At 35.1% G+C, this 16,964-nt stretch overlaps 1 long non-coding RNA gene and 1 other non-coding gene across 2 annotated transcripts; both read right to left on the reverse strand.

Moving 5' to 3' along the window:
• Window positions 1-6,820: 6,820 nt before the first annotated feature.
• On the reverse strand, window positions 6,821-6,927 carry LOC148764216 (small nucleolar RNA R71). Its single transcript, XR_016024909.1, has one exon. It is a non-coding gene; the product is annotated as a small nucleolar RNA R71 (small nucleolar RNA).
• Window positions 6,928-7,821: 894 nt separating this feature from the next.
• LOC108660747 (uncharacterized) lies at window positions 7,822-15,162 on the reverse strand. Its single transcript, XR_016024494.1, has 3 exons — window positions 14,970-15,162; window positions 14,165-14,288; window positions 7,822-7,935 (listed from the first exon to the last, which is right to left on the reverse strand). It is a non-coding gene; the product is annotated as an uncharacterized LOC108660747 (long non-coding RNA).
• Window positions 15,163-16,964: the final 1,802 nt, after the last annotated feature.

Raw genomic sequence — 16,964 nt, forward strand, 5'->3', positions numbered from 1 at the left:
AAGTTGGAGTGAAATTGGACGCATTGGCCAATTTATTGGATGAAAAATCGACTTAGGCCAATACCGGGTCTAGATGGCTACCCGTGCATTTTTCATTTCATATAATATATATATCGAGCCTGAATAACTTATGACTGTTAGACAAAATTTAATTGGAATATGTGTCATGGATTATGGCTAGGTGGTGAGCCATTGGACATGGGTAAAGGACTGTACCCGCGAATTGAAAATAAGAGTGTTTTTACTCCTAATACCAGTGAGTGGACTTGCATTTCAAAACTTGTTTTGGGGATATAATGTATTTGTCAAACATTTGAATGGATTATCCAGCTTTTCATAAAAACAAGTGCCTTGGGAACAAGCTTTTGATAGATTGTCTTCAGGTTGTGACATGTGACTATTATTGATTCATGCACTACCACATTGTGTTGATATATATATATGAATACATTGTTGTGTAATGATATTGACTCGGCTATGTGCGAGTAGGGAGTGCTCATAAGCCGATGATGACCCGATTATGTGTGAGTAGGGAGTGCGCATAACCCAGTGATAACCCGATTATGTGCGAGTAGGGAGTGCGCATAACATGGTGATGACCTAGCCATGTGAGAGTAGAGAGTGCGCATGAGCTGGGAATGATGATGATGATGATGGGATGGTGTGCATGATGATGATGATGGGATGGTGTGCATGTTGATGATGGGAATATGGTTATAAATGCAAATATGTGAGCATTTGATTTGTTGAAATTTGGGAGTTTACATGTGTTACATGTTGCTATTGTTATTTTAGCAGGATGGCTTGTTTTAAGGGAAAAGGAGACTTTTTCCTTGATGTTTTGATCCTCGCTGCAGCGAGAAACTCTCGAGTTTGAGGGCCTTCCCCAGACTTGGTTCTCGCTGTAGCGAGAATGAAGCTCGCTGCAGTGAGAACTTTCTGTCCATTTTGCTAACTTGTGGGTTTTTGCCATATTTCCCATTTCTTTGGTGCCATAGTTGAGCAATGATCTTTGTAAAGTGATTTACTCATGTGGGGTTTACATGAGGGGTTTAAAAGAACTAAAACAATTGCATTGTTTTGAGAAAATGAATGCATCATGATTTCGTTAAACATTCCTTATGGTATGCTTGTTCCCTTTCTTGTTCACTCACTGAATTTATGCTCACCACTTTCAACTTCATGTTTTCAGATTACGAGGTAGCTGGTAACTAGGTCGAGGTACCTTTGTAGACTCGACTATTGGTAGGTGTCTCTGCATTTAGTAGCTGTACATTCATCAAGTTTCTCCGCTGGACATCGAGTCTTCTTTTGTTATGAATAGACGAACCTAATGTGAATTATTAAGATACATGTTGTAGACAGTGTATATACACTTGTTTGGTATGCTAGTATGAGGGGCAATGTTCAATATTATTTCGATTCTAAGTTATGATATAAGACTTAGCAGTTTATGATGGAATAATGAATATGTCAGATTAATAGGCTTGCTTGGGCTTAGTGGACTACGTCCATTAGGTCCATGCATCGGTCATGGCCCGAAATTTGGGTCGTGATAGTTGTGCTACCCATAGGGCGGCACTTTGTTTTTGTCCCTTGAGTTCTTCCTTACGTAACGTCCATAAGATAGGCACCTAATTTCTTAGCCCTTATGGGGCATGACATGTATGCGTCCCTTGAATTTGTGATGCTTAGGGTGCGTGGCAACATAATGTGTGTCTTGTGTGTGGCCCCTGATTTCATGGCCTACTTGTGTGCGGTTTACAAATTTGGGAGCTAACATGCATGCCCTGATGGCCGTGGTCCTGCTAAGCCCCTCTCCAAGGTGCCTTGCCTATGTGGCTTGGGTTACTTGGGAAGCCCCTTTTTTTGCATGCTGGTTCAATGGTTGGTTAGGCTGGTGATAACTCTATTATATAGAGTTATTTTTAACACACTTTGGGGAATTTAGTAGCTAGACCTTTGAGTTTTACGTTTGGATTTTAGCATTTTAGCTGTTTTCTTAGTTAAGTTAGATTACATGTTGAATAGTTAAATTAAGTGATTTAAGTTTAATTTTAATTTATTTGGTTTAATAACTTTAAGAAGAGTTAATGTCGGTTTCTCTCATGGTTATGTGCAGGATATGTGATGAGCAAGGTGAAATTGAGTTATGATAGCACAAGTATGGTGAAGGTGTCACTTGTACATGTTGCAGTAATTTGAAGATAATTTGAGTTATAGAAATCCAATTGATGTGATTTTTCATTCATTGGAAATCTAAGAAAATGGGCTATAACTTTCATGTTTTCCACTTTATCCAGTTCGGACCAGCTAGAGATAAAAATCATATTCAAAATTGATACATAGATGTAGTTATGCACTTAAAGTAGCATGGATTGAGGTCGGGGCACTGAAAGTGAGACCGCCGTAGCGTCAAAGAACTATGGCCATGGTGTTGAACATCATGGGAGCATCATACAAAAACCCAAGAGCATAGTGCTATTGTGGAGCTACCAAGGAAGACCACAGCGTCACGGCGCCAGAAAGTTATGGCCTTTGCGCCATCCCAACTTCAAATAATACTATCGACGAAAAATTGGAAAGTAGGGCAGCTTGCACATATTTAAGAGCCTTTTTGGAGCATAATCAAGGGGGAGACGACAACAACTATTTTGGAGAATTGGATCTATGAATCAAGAAAGAATTCAAGAGTGATTGAGAGGGTTTCCAGATTTACCAGGATTCAACATTAGTTTTTTTCTCTCTTTTTGTTGTTCTCAATTTCTTGTTTTGAATTCCTTGCTAAATTTTTTTGGATGTTGCTTTTATTGGTTATTATGAGCTAAATTATCTTTCTAGGATTGTGGTGGATTTTAACATGTAATCTGAATATTTGTTTTTGTTTTATTTACGATGAATGGTTATAGTTTTGCTTATTCAAATATGTTCTTAATGTTTTTGATTGCTTGACCAACAATTAATTGATTTGTGAATCTAATTGAGACTTGACAGAAAGATTTTAGATTGGACTAAGGTTTGAATAGTGTATGTTCACATCATTGAGGTAATCTGATTTGCAATTCTGGTAGACATATGCCAATTACCATATATAGCCCAATTAGGACGCTTACTTAATGAACCTTATTTAATTGATTCCTATAGATATATAGTGACCAAATTAAGTTACGTATTTGTATAAGCATCTCGACGGAGACTTGTTGATAACTTTGGATTCTAGGTTAATAAAACCACCTATGAATGTAAATAATAAGAGAAGCTGGTATCAGATAAAGTATTGAATGTACCCATAATCCTATGTTTTAGCCTATTGCCTTTTCCAAGTAATTGTAATTTCTGTTAGTTAACTTAATGCTTATTTTCATATTTTTAATCAATTTTTGAAAATTTTCTATGCTTAAACAAGATTAATTTGTCATAAATTTTAGTACTTAGTAAAGATTTAGGAACAAATCTCCATGGGAACGATACTCTACTTCATCACTATATTACTTGTTCAATACGTATACTTGCATGTGAAAAAGCATCAACAAGTTTTTTGTGCCATTGTCGGGGATTGTGTTTTCTCTATTATTTGCTAATATTAAAATTCCACAAATTAGTCTTAATTTAAGTTTTATTTCTTTGTTTTGCAGGTGTGTTCATGTGAGACCTTGACCTTTATAGACTTATAAAGGGAAGTATACGTGATATCCTTGATCAAGGGTAATTTCGTCATTTCCTTAGTAAGCCCATAAAAGTAAGATTTTAAACAATATTATGGCCTAAGTAAGCCTAAGGCATAAATGGATGATGAAATTAGGGGTAAAATGAAAAGAAAACAAAAATTTTGATGATTTTCACGATAGGGGTAAAATGGTCATTTTTCATCTCGGGTTAAAATTTTAAGCTTTCATGAAGTCAAGTATGTTTAGACCATTATGCACCTTGTCCCTGTCTCAAAGGAGTAAAAAGATTTCATAAATGGTTAGAGGAGAGTAAGTTAATTGGTGGAGGGGCATTTTGGTAATTTAAGTGGAATGGATAAGATTGGCTATAAATATCTTTCTTCCAGCAGCTTCTTCTCTCATTTTTCAGCAGCTTCTTCTTCTTCCTCCTTCTTCTCTTTCACGTTGCTTCCAACCTCCATGGAAGCTTGATATGGAGCTTGCATGATTTTCTCTCTCTAGCTCTAGTTTTCATACTTTTGTGCCCTTTTGACTAGAACCCTTGTATTCTTTCACTCTCTCACTTCAAAACCCTTGAAAAATCTTATTTCCATACTTTCTCTCACTAGTTGGGCATTCTAGAGAGAGAAAAAGAGAATTACCCTATTGATTTGGAAGCTATTGGAAGAGAATTCAACTACAAAGAAACCCTAGGGTGAGTGATGAACTAAGCTTGGTTTTTTAGCTATGGATAATGGCTAGTAATTGAGATTATAAGCTATTTTATTGTTGAGGATGTTCAATCATTTTATAGTGATTAAGTTAGTGAACATAGGTAGCCATTTAATGTGGCAATTGAAAGCTAGCTAAGAGATAGCTTTTAGGGTTTATAGTATGTGAATGGACCTATTGTTGATGCTAATGTGATTCTAGGTTCTAACGAAGCCCCATCACCCCAATTGGATCATTAAGGGAATTAGAGTAAGCTAAAGGCTCTACAATCAACCGGTGAGTGGACTGCCTATCAAAACTATTTTTGGAATGTGACTGTTTTGTACAAAGTGTTTGAATGATTTTATACAACTTTTCTTAAAAATGAGTGCCTTGGGAACAAGTTCTTGAGAAATGGTTTATGTTGTGATATGTGGCTATTATGGATTCCTATACTGCTACATTGTGTTGATATATATGTATGTAGGAATATATTGTTGTGTAATTATATTGACTCGGCTATGTGTGAGTAGAGAGTGTGCATAGGCCGATGATGAACCGGTTATGTGCGAGTAGGGAGTGCGCATAACCTGGTGATGACCCAGCCATGTGCGAGTAGGGAGTGCGCATGAGCTGGTGATGATGAGACGGTGTGCATGATGGTGATGGGATGGTGTGCATGATGATGATGAGTATATGTATATATATACAAACGTAATTATATGTGTTATAGGAAATTTATGAGTAATGGTATATGAGTGTAATGCATATGAAATTTGGTATGTCAAACTTTGAGAAATTATTATGTGTTTCACATTAATTTTGGACATTTTAGCAGGGTGGTTTTTCTTTGGGAAGAAGGGGAAATTTTTCATTTGGTGCCCTGTTTCTCGCTGTAGCGAGAATCATTTTCGCTGCAGTGAGAAACTCTAGGGTTTGGAGGGGTAGAATGGCCGTAAACTCGTTGCAGCAAGAATACATTTTCGCTGCAGTAAGAATGACACTGTAGCTTCTCGCTGTAGCAAAATTCATTCTCGTTGCAACGAGAAACTTTCTGTTTCTGGGTTACAATTTCGCTGCAGCGAGATTCAGCAAAAAACTTTCTGTTTTGTCTCCTATCATGTCCAATTGCTGCCCTATTTTTCACTTTTTTGCTACCATATATGAGCATGGACTTTCAACATTAAGGACTAAATGAGCTAAGTTTAAAATGAGGAGGTTTAATGAGAAACCCTCGGCCAGTTGAGAAACCCTCGTTTGGCTAATAACTTAATCCCAACGTCACTGCAACGAAGATTCGTTGTCGTATTTGACTTGCTTGCGTATCATTGAAGCTTTCATTTTTCAAATGGTTCGTTATATATGGGTTCATGATTTTCAAATGATTAATCATTTAAGGGCTTGATGAGGGGTTTTTAATATGAATGGAACTAAATTGCATTGTTTTGAAACAAGTGCATCATGATTTTAAATTCTCCCTTGTTGTTGCTTGTTCCCTTTCTTGTTCACTCACTGGGTTTATACTAACCATTTTCAATTTCATATTTTCAGATCAAGAGGCAGTCGGTAACTAGGACGAGGTGTCCTTGTAGACTTGTACCCATCTTTTGGTAGGTGTCTCAGCATTCAGTAGCTGTACATTCGTCCGAGTCCCTCCGTTGGATATCGAGTCTCTTTTTGTTGTGTATAGATAAACCTAATGTAAATTAATAAGATATATGTTGTAGATAATGTATATACACTTGTTTGGTATGCTAGTATGAGATGGCAATGTTTAATATTATTTTGATTCATGTATGAAATGTGACTTAACAGTTTATGATGGAATGATGAACATGTCAAATTAATAGGCTTGCTTGGGCTTAGTGGACTACGTCCATTGGGCCCATGAGCCGGTCATGGCCCGAAATTTGGGTCGTATAGTTCAGTCATTGTATAAGAAGAGCAAAAAGCTTGGAGATTATACCTTGTGATTTAGAAATTGAGATAACATTTCATAGACTTCGACGAGAAAATCAACAAGGTTTTGCTCCAATAAATACAATGGCTGACCAGCAGGGTAAACAACATATCTAAGAGCACGTAATAGTTGAAAATCAATGCTTAAGGGATTATGCTATCCCATTGGTGTAAGGGATTCCATCAAGCATTCAAAGGCTAGCTATTCAAGCTATTAATTTTGAGATCAAGCCGGTTATCATCACCATGATTCAAGCCTTAGTACAATTTAGGGGCCTTCTAAATGATGATCCAAATAGCCATATATCAAACTTTTTGGAAATTTGTGATACGTTCAAACATAATGGTGTCATAGATGATGTAATTCCTTTGAGGCTTTTTCCTTTTTCATTGAAGGATAAAGCTAAAACATGGCTAAATGCGCTCCCCACAAGCTCAATAACAACATGGGATGATTTGCTCAAAAGTTCCTTGCCAAGTTCTTTCCTTCGGCTAAGATAGTGAAAATGAGGAATGATATTACATCATTCATGCAAGAAGATTCTGAATCGTTGTACGAAGCTTGGGAAAGATATAAGAAATTACATAGACGTTGTCTTCATCATAGTCTTCCAAAGTGGCTTCAAGTGCAAACTTTCTACTATGGTCTAAGTGGGTAGGTTCGAACCACTATTGATGTCGTTAAGGGAAGAGCTTTAATGGCTAAATTGATTGATGAGGCATATGATTTGTTGGAAGATCGTTGCGAACAACTACCAGTGGCCAACAGAGTGAGCAATGCATAGGAGAGCAACTGGGATTCATGATGTAAATGCTTTTTTGGCATTATCTGCACAAGTAGCAGTTCTAACTAAGACTCTTGAATCATTTGGTACTAACTCCATCAAAAGTCCTTTTGTAGCTTGTGAGTATTGTGGAGATAATCATGCAAGTTATCAGTGTCCAAGCTTAATAGAAATAGTGCAATTTGTGGGGAATAGATAGTAAAATAACCCATACTCTAACTGTCATGACCCGGTACTCCTCTCGAGCCCTGACAACCGTCGCGACGTCTTGGTAAACATTCGTTACCCTAAGTGCAACCGGAACCCCGCAAGGCTTTAGTACCATTTTTTTCATCTCCCCTGTGAGTAATCATTGCCAAACCTTGTTTTTAAAGAATTTTAAGCTTTTTCCCTTTCAAAACTGTGGAAAAATAATTTTCACCTCACAAGGGCGTTTTCGTCATTTTTCCTTGAAATTTTCTGAACCTGACTAAAAATGTAGTAGATGAGTGGAAAACACATATTTCATGATTTAAAATAAATTTGGGTGTCTAAAACATTTATTAAAAATGATATTGCAACTATTTGAATAAAATAAAAATATTCAATAAAATATTCTAATTTATTGTAAAACAATATTTATAGAGTCATCGGTAAATAATTTTTGTAATGTAAAAGCTAAATAAATTCATACGTACTATAATACAGATAATCGGGATATGAAATTTACTTTACAGTGACTCGTGGGCCCACAAGGAACAAAAGTGCACAAAGGCAGTAAACCTACAGTTTTTGGAGAAGCAAAGCCAACTATAATCCTTGACGATATCTGCTATCCACGGGCTACCTCGGGCCTGAAATGGTTGAAAAGGAGGGTGGTGAGATTATAAAATCCCAGTGAGTAAACAGATACCATCTAAACCATCTAAAGTCGAGTAAATTGAGACAATTAAAATAAGTCATCATACTGTAATTTTATTACCTTTCAACTCATTTCAACCAAATAAACAACTACCCTTATGATTTCCTGAAAAGCTTAGATCGTGCCAAAAATCATTCTCATACTCAGTTATCAGGGATACCTTGGCCAAGGGCTATCCCAACTGAGTCCGCCAAGGCTGTTAAAAAGTTATGTACACATAAATCATGTTTTTATTTTGAAAACATATCTATTCTTTGGCGTTGGCCGAGTTCCCCCTCACGTGGTGGTTTGACGTGAAGTGAACTCTAAAAGTGTTAACCTCAGGAGTTATCCATCTGCGCCTCTCAAACTGAGGTATGAATATAACGGGGTTACCGTGCCCCTCTAATAGGCTAGTCCACGGAACCCGCCCACTGCAGTAAGCTAATAATTATCCCACCAATCAATAAAATTCAATAACATGATATGGCAATTATTGAAATTCATAGCCTTTCAAGGCTAAATAAACAGTTCATATATTTCAACACAAACACCAATTCAACCATTCATGCAAATATTGTCATAAGCCATTCGATTCAAACCATGAATTTACAACACATGAAAACAGTCTCTAATTACTCTATTTGAAAAGCCATTATTCAATTTTAAAACAATTTTATGAAATCATTTCACTAAATCACATTTTGTTTGTAAAACCAAAAAATTAATCATTTAATTCATTTCCCATAAAATTCATAAAATCGGATAAAACATACTTTAGATAATTAAGATGATAGTAAGGTTACTCACAGTACTAAGAGTTCTATATACTCCTATTCTCGGTCTTGGAGCACAATCTCTTTACTTTTGTTAGAAGGCTCACCACCTATACATCATACGTGATATGAATTTCAATAAATTGTGTCAATTTATCATAAACTATTTCAGGCTCTATAAATCTATATGAATGCACGAAATGTGATGCGAAATGTTCGAATAGCTGTTTAAATACGGTATTCGACTTAATTCGCACTATTCTCGGTGTAATTAGCTAAAACCTCCAATTTAACTCCAAATTGATTTCTTTCACTTTCTGCACTCCAATTATACTTAAAATACCTCAATGACTATGAATAAGATTCAATTTATCAGTCCGAACCATAAATCACACATGTCTATACATTAGGTAAAAATTCAGATTTTCATGCCAAAATTTCCCATTAAATTTCTAACCTCACCAATCATTAAATACCACCAAAATATCATGAAATATAATCAATTTCAGCCTCAATATCCTTCCTAGAAAATTCGGCTTCTTGTGGGTTTGTGAAGAACAAAGTGATTCCTTGCTAGATTTTCATACTTTCCATTACCAAACAACCAAAAACACTTAATTAGCTTGAAATCTAGCAAAATCAATGCTCAAAACCTCTCCTCTCAAATTCGGCCAACATGGGTTCATCATGCAAACTTGAGTTCTAAGCATGGAAAATGAAAAAGAAAGCATGGGTAGTGTAAATCACAAGATAAAATCAAATAATTTTACCTTTATTAGCTTAATCCCTTGAAATCCCACACTTTTTCTTCAATTTTCCCACCTAGGGTTTGTGTTCTTTCCTTTCCTTTTCACTTCATGCTTTGGCCGGCCATATGGGTTAGACTAAGAGAGTTTTAAATAGATTTTACAAGGAAATTCTAGAATAATCTAAGCTTGACACATGGCATGTTTCCATTGGTCCATATGTAATACTTATCCATTAAGCAATCTCTCTCCATCACATAAAATGTTTCAATTATCCACAATGTAAAATGTTAATGGCTAAAATCCATGGGCATGAAAGTGTTAGGTGGTGTAAAATTCCAAAATTCCAACTTTGCCCCCGTAAACTCATAAAATTACCGTTCTGCCTTTAGGACTCTAAAAATGTCAGAATTTAAAATTTTCACCTCTCAAACTCAAATCATACTCCAATGAGTCAAATGTGATCAAAATCTTTTCTAAAAATTCCCATTTTATCCTCGAGTGACAAAATTACCATTTTACCCCTAGAACATGAAAATTTCAAATTGACTCCAATTCAGCCCTCGAACTCCAAATCATCATTTTAAGTCATTCTGGGATTTTAAAATTCTCAATTTCATCTTAAGATCTCTATTTAGACTAGTTCGAGGCTTAATTCAACTTAATAGTACCATTTGGTATAATATCAACTTTTGACGATTTTTCAACGCTTTCCAAGTATGCAAGCATATTGTTAATCACCTGAAGGACATGGCAAGTACTTTATAAAGTCGGGCTTGACACCAACACTTACAACCCAAGGTGAAGGAACCATTCAAATTTCTCTTGGGCTAATAATTAAGGTTTGTCCTCAATTTCAAGGCCAAATGCACTTCTAGGATTCTAATAGCAAGCTAGAGAACCCATTTTAGAAAAGAATCCAGTTGTGGAAGATTTGCTAAGGTAGTACATGACATAGAATGATAGCATCATACAAAGCCAAACAACTCTCATTTAGAGTCAAGTAGCATCAATTTGAAACCTTGAGACTCTGGTTAGTCAACTTGCTAATTTATTAAACAACCGACCTTAAGGAACACTACCTAATGATACAAAGGTGAATCCAATGAGAGAAGATAAAGAATAAGTTATGGCAATCACCCTGAGGAGCGAAAAAGAGGTTCAAAATAGTGTTAGGCAAGCTAATATTCAAGATAAGCCTATTGAGAATGAAACAATGATTAAGACAGTTGACAAGCAAATTCAAGAGAAGGAAGAAAAGAAAACTTTACCACCACCACCCTTTACTTAGTGCCATCAGAAACAAAAGCTTGATAAACACGTCTAAAAATATCTTGAGGTATTCAAAAAGCTTCACATCAACATTCTTTTTGCAGAAACTTTAGAGCAAATGCCATGATATGTGAAGTTTCTGAAAGACATATTGACAAAGAAGAGGAAACTAGAAGACTTTGAGACAATTACACTCATAAGAAGTGTAGCACAATAATCCAAAGTAAGCTTCCACCAAAGCTTAAGGACCCAAGGAGTTTTTTTGTCCTTTTCTCAATTGGTTAATTTTAATTTTTCGAAAGCTTTATGTGATTTAGGTGCTAGTGTCTCAATAATGCCTTTGTCTGTTGATAGGAGACTTGGATTGATGGAAATTCAACCTACTACAGTACCTTGCAGTTAGCTGACAGAACAATGAGGCACCCCTGTGAGATTATAGAGGATATGTTGCTTAAAGTGGGGAAATTATACATTTTAGTGGACTTCGTAGTTTTGAAATGGAGGAGGATTAAGAGGTTCCGATCATACTAGGATGCCCATTCTTAGCTTTTGTTGGTGCATTCATTGATGTAAAGGAAGGTAAAATAACTTTTAAAGTTAGAGAAGAGGTAATTGAATTTACTATTTTTAATGCAACTAAGTATCCTTTGAACAAAACTTATTATTATGGAGTGGACTTATCCAATGAAAGTAAAGGTAATCCTACTCCACCACTTATGAATAAATGAGCACCAACTCTTGAGTTAGAGCACCTGCCACTACATCTTAACACGAAGCAATGTTATGATGAGCATAATCTACCACTTTTTAGTGATAGTGATTTTAAGGTTAGGCAGCAAGTAGTACTTTCTAGTTCACACATCCATCTTTTACCATGGCAACTTCAACCATATTGGTGGCAAACCATTAAGGTGGTAAAAGTTTTGTCTTATGGCTACATTGAAATTTTTAGTGCACTTATTAGAACATTCAAGGTAATGAAACAAAGCCTTAATTGTTTTTGTGGCGATGAAGAAGTGTAAAAAAGGGTATCATAATCAAGCTAGTGACTATAAAGAAGTGCTTCTTGGGAGGGAACCCAAGCTATATCTTTTAAGTTTAGTTGTTATTTTAGTTATTTGTGTTTTTCCATTTAAATATGTACTTATAACTTCTCTCTTGCTTGCTTGTTAAGTCTGCAGGTTTGGAAAGCATGAAGATAAGGAGGAAGAATATTAGAGCTTTCAACACACTATCACCATTGATAGGGGAGTTTCTTTGTCTTATTCTTTTTACCTTTTCACATTGAGGACAATGTGCAATTTAAGTTTGGGGGAAGGTTTTATTGTTTGCAGTTTTTGTGATATTTTAGGTTAGTTGATGTTAGTTTATTTTCGTTAAATTTTTTTTTTATGCATGTGCATTTGCATTTGCATTTGAATTAGATTTAATTGTGCCAGTTTCATTTAATTTACCTATCCAATGATAAGAATTGAGTTTCATTCCTAATTTGATTCTTTGAAACATGTGAATATTGTTTGAGTGTTATGTAAATTCTTATGCTATGCTTTATCGTTAAGGTGAATTGTCTACTTTGTGAGCACCATGTCTATTACTTAGATTCATTGTACGAATTTAGAGAAGGTTTATGTGAATGTGAAAATTTTGAATTATGTATTAAGCTCTAGAATTTGTTTGATTCTCTCTCGAGGCAAAATTCTAAGTTACATGTAGTTAAGGATATGATTGAGGCCATTTTTTTGGACTGATTGAGCCTTTTGTAGTCCTTTGCAAAAATTATCCTTAGTTTTCCCCCTTTACGCCTAATGACACCTTTTCTTTATTTGAACTCTTATTTTTTAGCTTAAACCCTTATATTAATGTTTTCAACCATTAGTGGTGTCACAGCCTAATTTTCGGGCCATGACCGGTGCAAGGGCCCAATGGGATCAGCCCACTAAGCCCAAGCAAGCCTATTTATATAATCTTGTACATTAATCCATATGTTTTTAAAATCCAAAATTTGTAATGTTCAAATATAATTCCTTTCAAAACAATTCATAAGACCTAATTATGTATTCATAATGGCATCATCAACTATAATATACATATATAGCTTGACAAATGAGTTTTAGCATTTCACATCAAGCATTCATATACACATAATTAGACTTTGACCATCAGCGGAGTGACTCTAGGCACGGTTGCTAACATTTAGTGTCATGGTAAACCTACCGAGCAATAGATAGGGAGGAGCACCTCATCTTAGGACCAGTCACCTTTAACTCAGAAAACCTAAAACATGAAGTTTAAAAACATGACTAATAACCCTGTGAGTGAACATAAGAAGGGAACAAGCAATGTTAAGGAAGGTTTACAAATCATGATGCACTTAAGTTCAAAAACAATGCGATTTAGTTTATTTCTTATTAAAAACCCCTCATTCAAACCCTTGGTTATTTAATCACTTGATGATGAAGGATCCATGAACAACAAAGAAGCTGAAGAGTGAAAACTTTAGTAGAATTTAAGCAAGTCAAGCCTAATACATTGATTCTCACTATAGCAAAAAGGCATTCTCGCTGCAATAAAATTCTGGCCAGATAAAATATAAGGGGTTTTCACTACCATAAGGAAAATCCACTCATGCCACATTGTACATTAAATCAAGCACATTGACAATAATCAAGTTTTCTCAATATTCAATGCAGTCACATATTATTTTCATAACCTTTTCTATAGCATATAAAAAACATATTTATAGCATATATATATACAAGCATGAATACAACCACCACCTCACCCAGCTCATATGCACTCCGCACCGCACATAGTCGGAGTCATCGTGTGCACCCCCACATCGCGCACAATTAATGCCATCATGTGCTTCCCCCATATCGCGCACATGGCATATATCATCATCATCGTGTGCACCCCTACATCGCGCACATGGCATATATCATCATTATCGTGTGCACCCCCACATTGCGCACAACTAATGCCATCATGTACTCCCCTCACATTGCGCACATGGCATATATTATCATCATCGTGTGCACCCCCACATCGCGCACAACTAATGCCATCATGTGCTCCCCCCACATTGCGCACATAGGGAATCTCATCATCCACACTCCCTTACCTCGTCATCATTTGCATGTGCAACCCCCACATCGTGCACATGCGCGGTTATAATTATCACACAATATTAACTATCAATACACAACATATATATATCAACATAATATGGGAGCACAAGGATTCATCATATTACACATTCATAATATATAACGTTTCATCAAGGGCTTGTTCCCATGAAAATTTTAAGAAAAACCAGTAAAATAATTCAAGTGGTTCAATCAAGCATATAATCATTTATTCCAAAACATTTTAATGCAAGTTCACTGACCTTACAATAGCGGGATGTTACATCGCTATTAGTTCGGAGGTGTATCTAGCTATTGCTACTTGCCGGTCACTCGTTATTTCCTCTAGCATGCTACCACAGTGCACTACCTTTACTTTTGTACTTCCTAGCAACAATCGAAATTCAATATCTTTAGTGTACCTCATTTCTACTTCTCTTTTTCCTTCAATCATGAATCCTTATTCAACTAACTTATATCTTAACACATTTTTTACCAAAGTGGCCTTTATCCTTTACTTGCGTAATTCTTTAGATTATGGATACCGGCAACTTATTTATGACTTTAGCACATATATAAATCTTGTCTAAGGATATTTATCAAGTTTATCCATCATTTCCACAATAATTACCTAGCATATGGCAGCAACTATAAATTTACTTCCATCAAACATTTTCTAAGTCTACATGTACCACCATCCTCATTTACATGTTGCCACCAAGCATAACATTAATATTCATTCATGCACACCAACATCCATAACCTTTTAAACCTTTCCTAACAACACATATCTACACACCAAACTTCCAATTAATATAATTGCCTTCCAACTATACCCATGACATCACAATAACACTACATATGCATACAATCATTCTCACAATATTAAACCAATCATAAGCTTCAAATTGTACCATTAAGCTTACCACTTGATTTTAGCTTGGATTTCACCTAACAAAATTCATAATTTCCTCACACCCATGATCACCATAGTTGCCACAAAATGACTCACACATCATTTTTTCAAAAATTTAACCAGCCATGAGCTTAAAACATAAAAACCCTTACCTTATGTTTCTTGAATCTTGAGACCCACTTGATATTTCTTCAATTACTCTTGAATCACTTACTACCCAAGCCTTTCACCTTTCTCTCCTTTCTTTCCTTGGTTGATTCTCTCTATTTTTTTCTTCAATTGCATGGGAGTCAAGTGAAAATGAGGTGGAAGTATAGAAATGGCGTGGGAGGAAGGAGATGGAGAAGAAAAAATGCCATCTTGAAGAGATAAGGATCAGCCAAGAATAAGGATGAAGAGTCAAAGCTTCCTTTGGAAGCTTTGACCACTTTAATGGTAAAATTATCATTTTACCCTCTAAGGTTTTCACCCTTTTTAATTGTATCCTCCCACTATCTTTTAATTCCAATTTCTTTCCATTATCTTCTTTTACACATTTACAAACGAAATATAAAGTTTTAACTCCAACGCGGTGTCTCCATAATATTTAAAATATTTATCTACCCCGCACAATCTTTATTTAATAAGGCACGCAGGCCCTATTAACATCATTTTTCTCCGAAATTTCCTCGTTTGTCTTCTCCCCCACTTAGATTGATCATATACTCCCTTTTCATAAAAAATTACGATATTGAATAAAATATTAATATTTTAATAATATTTTATTAATAAAATATTATTTTATTCTAAAATTTTCCACTTGTCTCCTTGGCACCCAAACACATTGTTATATCTTGATTCACTTTTGAATCACTTTTTATCTCACAAATTCATCCTCAATAAGAATATTATTATTATTTTATTATTATTTCCTCACGTGCGAAAATATTTTATCTTAAAATACTCTTTTCACCTTTCATCATTTTTAAACATTCCAATTAACCTCAATTAGCATTCGATAAGTTTTATTAGCCACCATAACAAAGTACGGGATATTACAAGTGGATCCTTCATTCCTAAATGCATAAGTCAATTTAGGAAGTGTTATGAGTCACATAGTGAAAGAGGTATTCAAGTTGAAAATTGAAGAAATGTTCAAAATAGGATTGTATTAATCTCACTACCCAATAAAAGAAATAAGTTTGGGGTGTGAAATTGAGAAAAAGAAAAAAGGAAAGAAAGAAGAAGAAAAAGAATGCAGTTTTGAACATAAGAAAAATTTTGATGAAAAAGGGGTATATTAGGTAAAGGAAAATAAACCTCTTAATAGGTCCTAGAATGACTATGTGCTTAGGATGATTTGAGCTATACATTGTCCCATATCTCACCTTGACCCTAGCCATACATTACAAGCTAATTAAAGTTCTATTGATCCTTGATTTAGTGTTAGTCTAGATTAGTGGAGAAAGAGATGAAAAGCAAACTTATGAAATTTAATTATTAATTTGAATTTTGCATGAATATAAATTGATCCGGATTGTAAAATGTCTAGGTGATAGATTGTACACACACACGAAATTTCACTTAATGATAAGCTTGCATTTGAATGGAGACATAAACTTGAATAATATTTGTATGTGGAATCAAGTTATGAATACGGAGCAACATTTGAGGATACTAATGGTAATTAGTGAAATGGCGCAATTGAACTCTAGTTAAATATTTTCATGTTTAGGTTATTGCATTTAGTTCTTTGTTTTGCTCGAGTACTAGCAAAATCTTAAGGTTAGGGGTGTGATAACTCTATTATATAGAGTTATTTTCAACACATTTTGGAGAATTTAGTAGCTAGACCTTTGAGTTTTATGTTTGAATTTGAGCATTTTAGGTGTTTTTCAAAGTTAAGTTAGATTACATGTTGAATAGTTAAATTAAGTGGTTTAAGTTTAATTTTACTTTATTTTGGTTTAATTCTCTTTAAGAATAGTTAATCTCAATTTCTCTCATAGGTATATGCAGGATATGTGATGAGCAAGGTGCAATTGAGTTATGATAACACAAGTATGGTGAAGGTGTCACTCGTACAAGTTGCAGTAATTTGAAGATAACTTGAGCTGCAAAAATTCAATTGATGTGATTTTTAATTTATTGGAAAGGTAAGAGAATGG

The sequence above is a fragment of the Theobroma cacao genome, chromosome 2 (assembly GCF_053813885.1).
Source record: "Theobroma cacao isolate CCN51 chromosome 2, ASM5381388v1, whole genome shotgun sequence".
Classification (NCBI taxonomy): domain Eukaryota; kingdom Viridiplantae; phylum Streptophyta; class Magnoliopsida; order Malvales; family Malvaceae; genus Theobroma; species Theobroma cacao.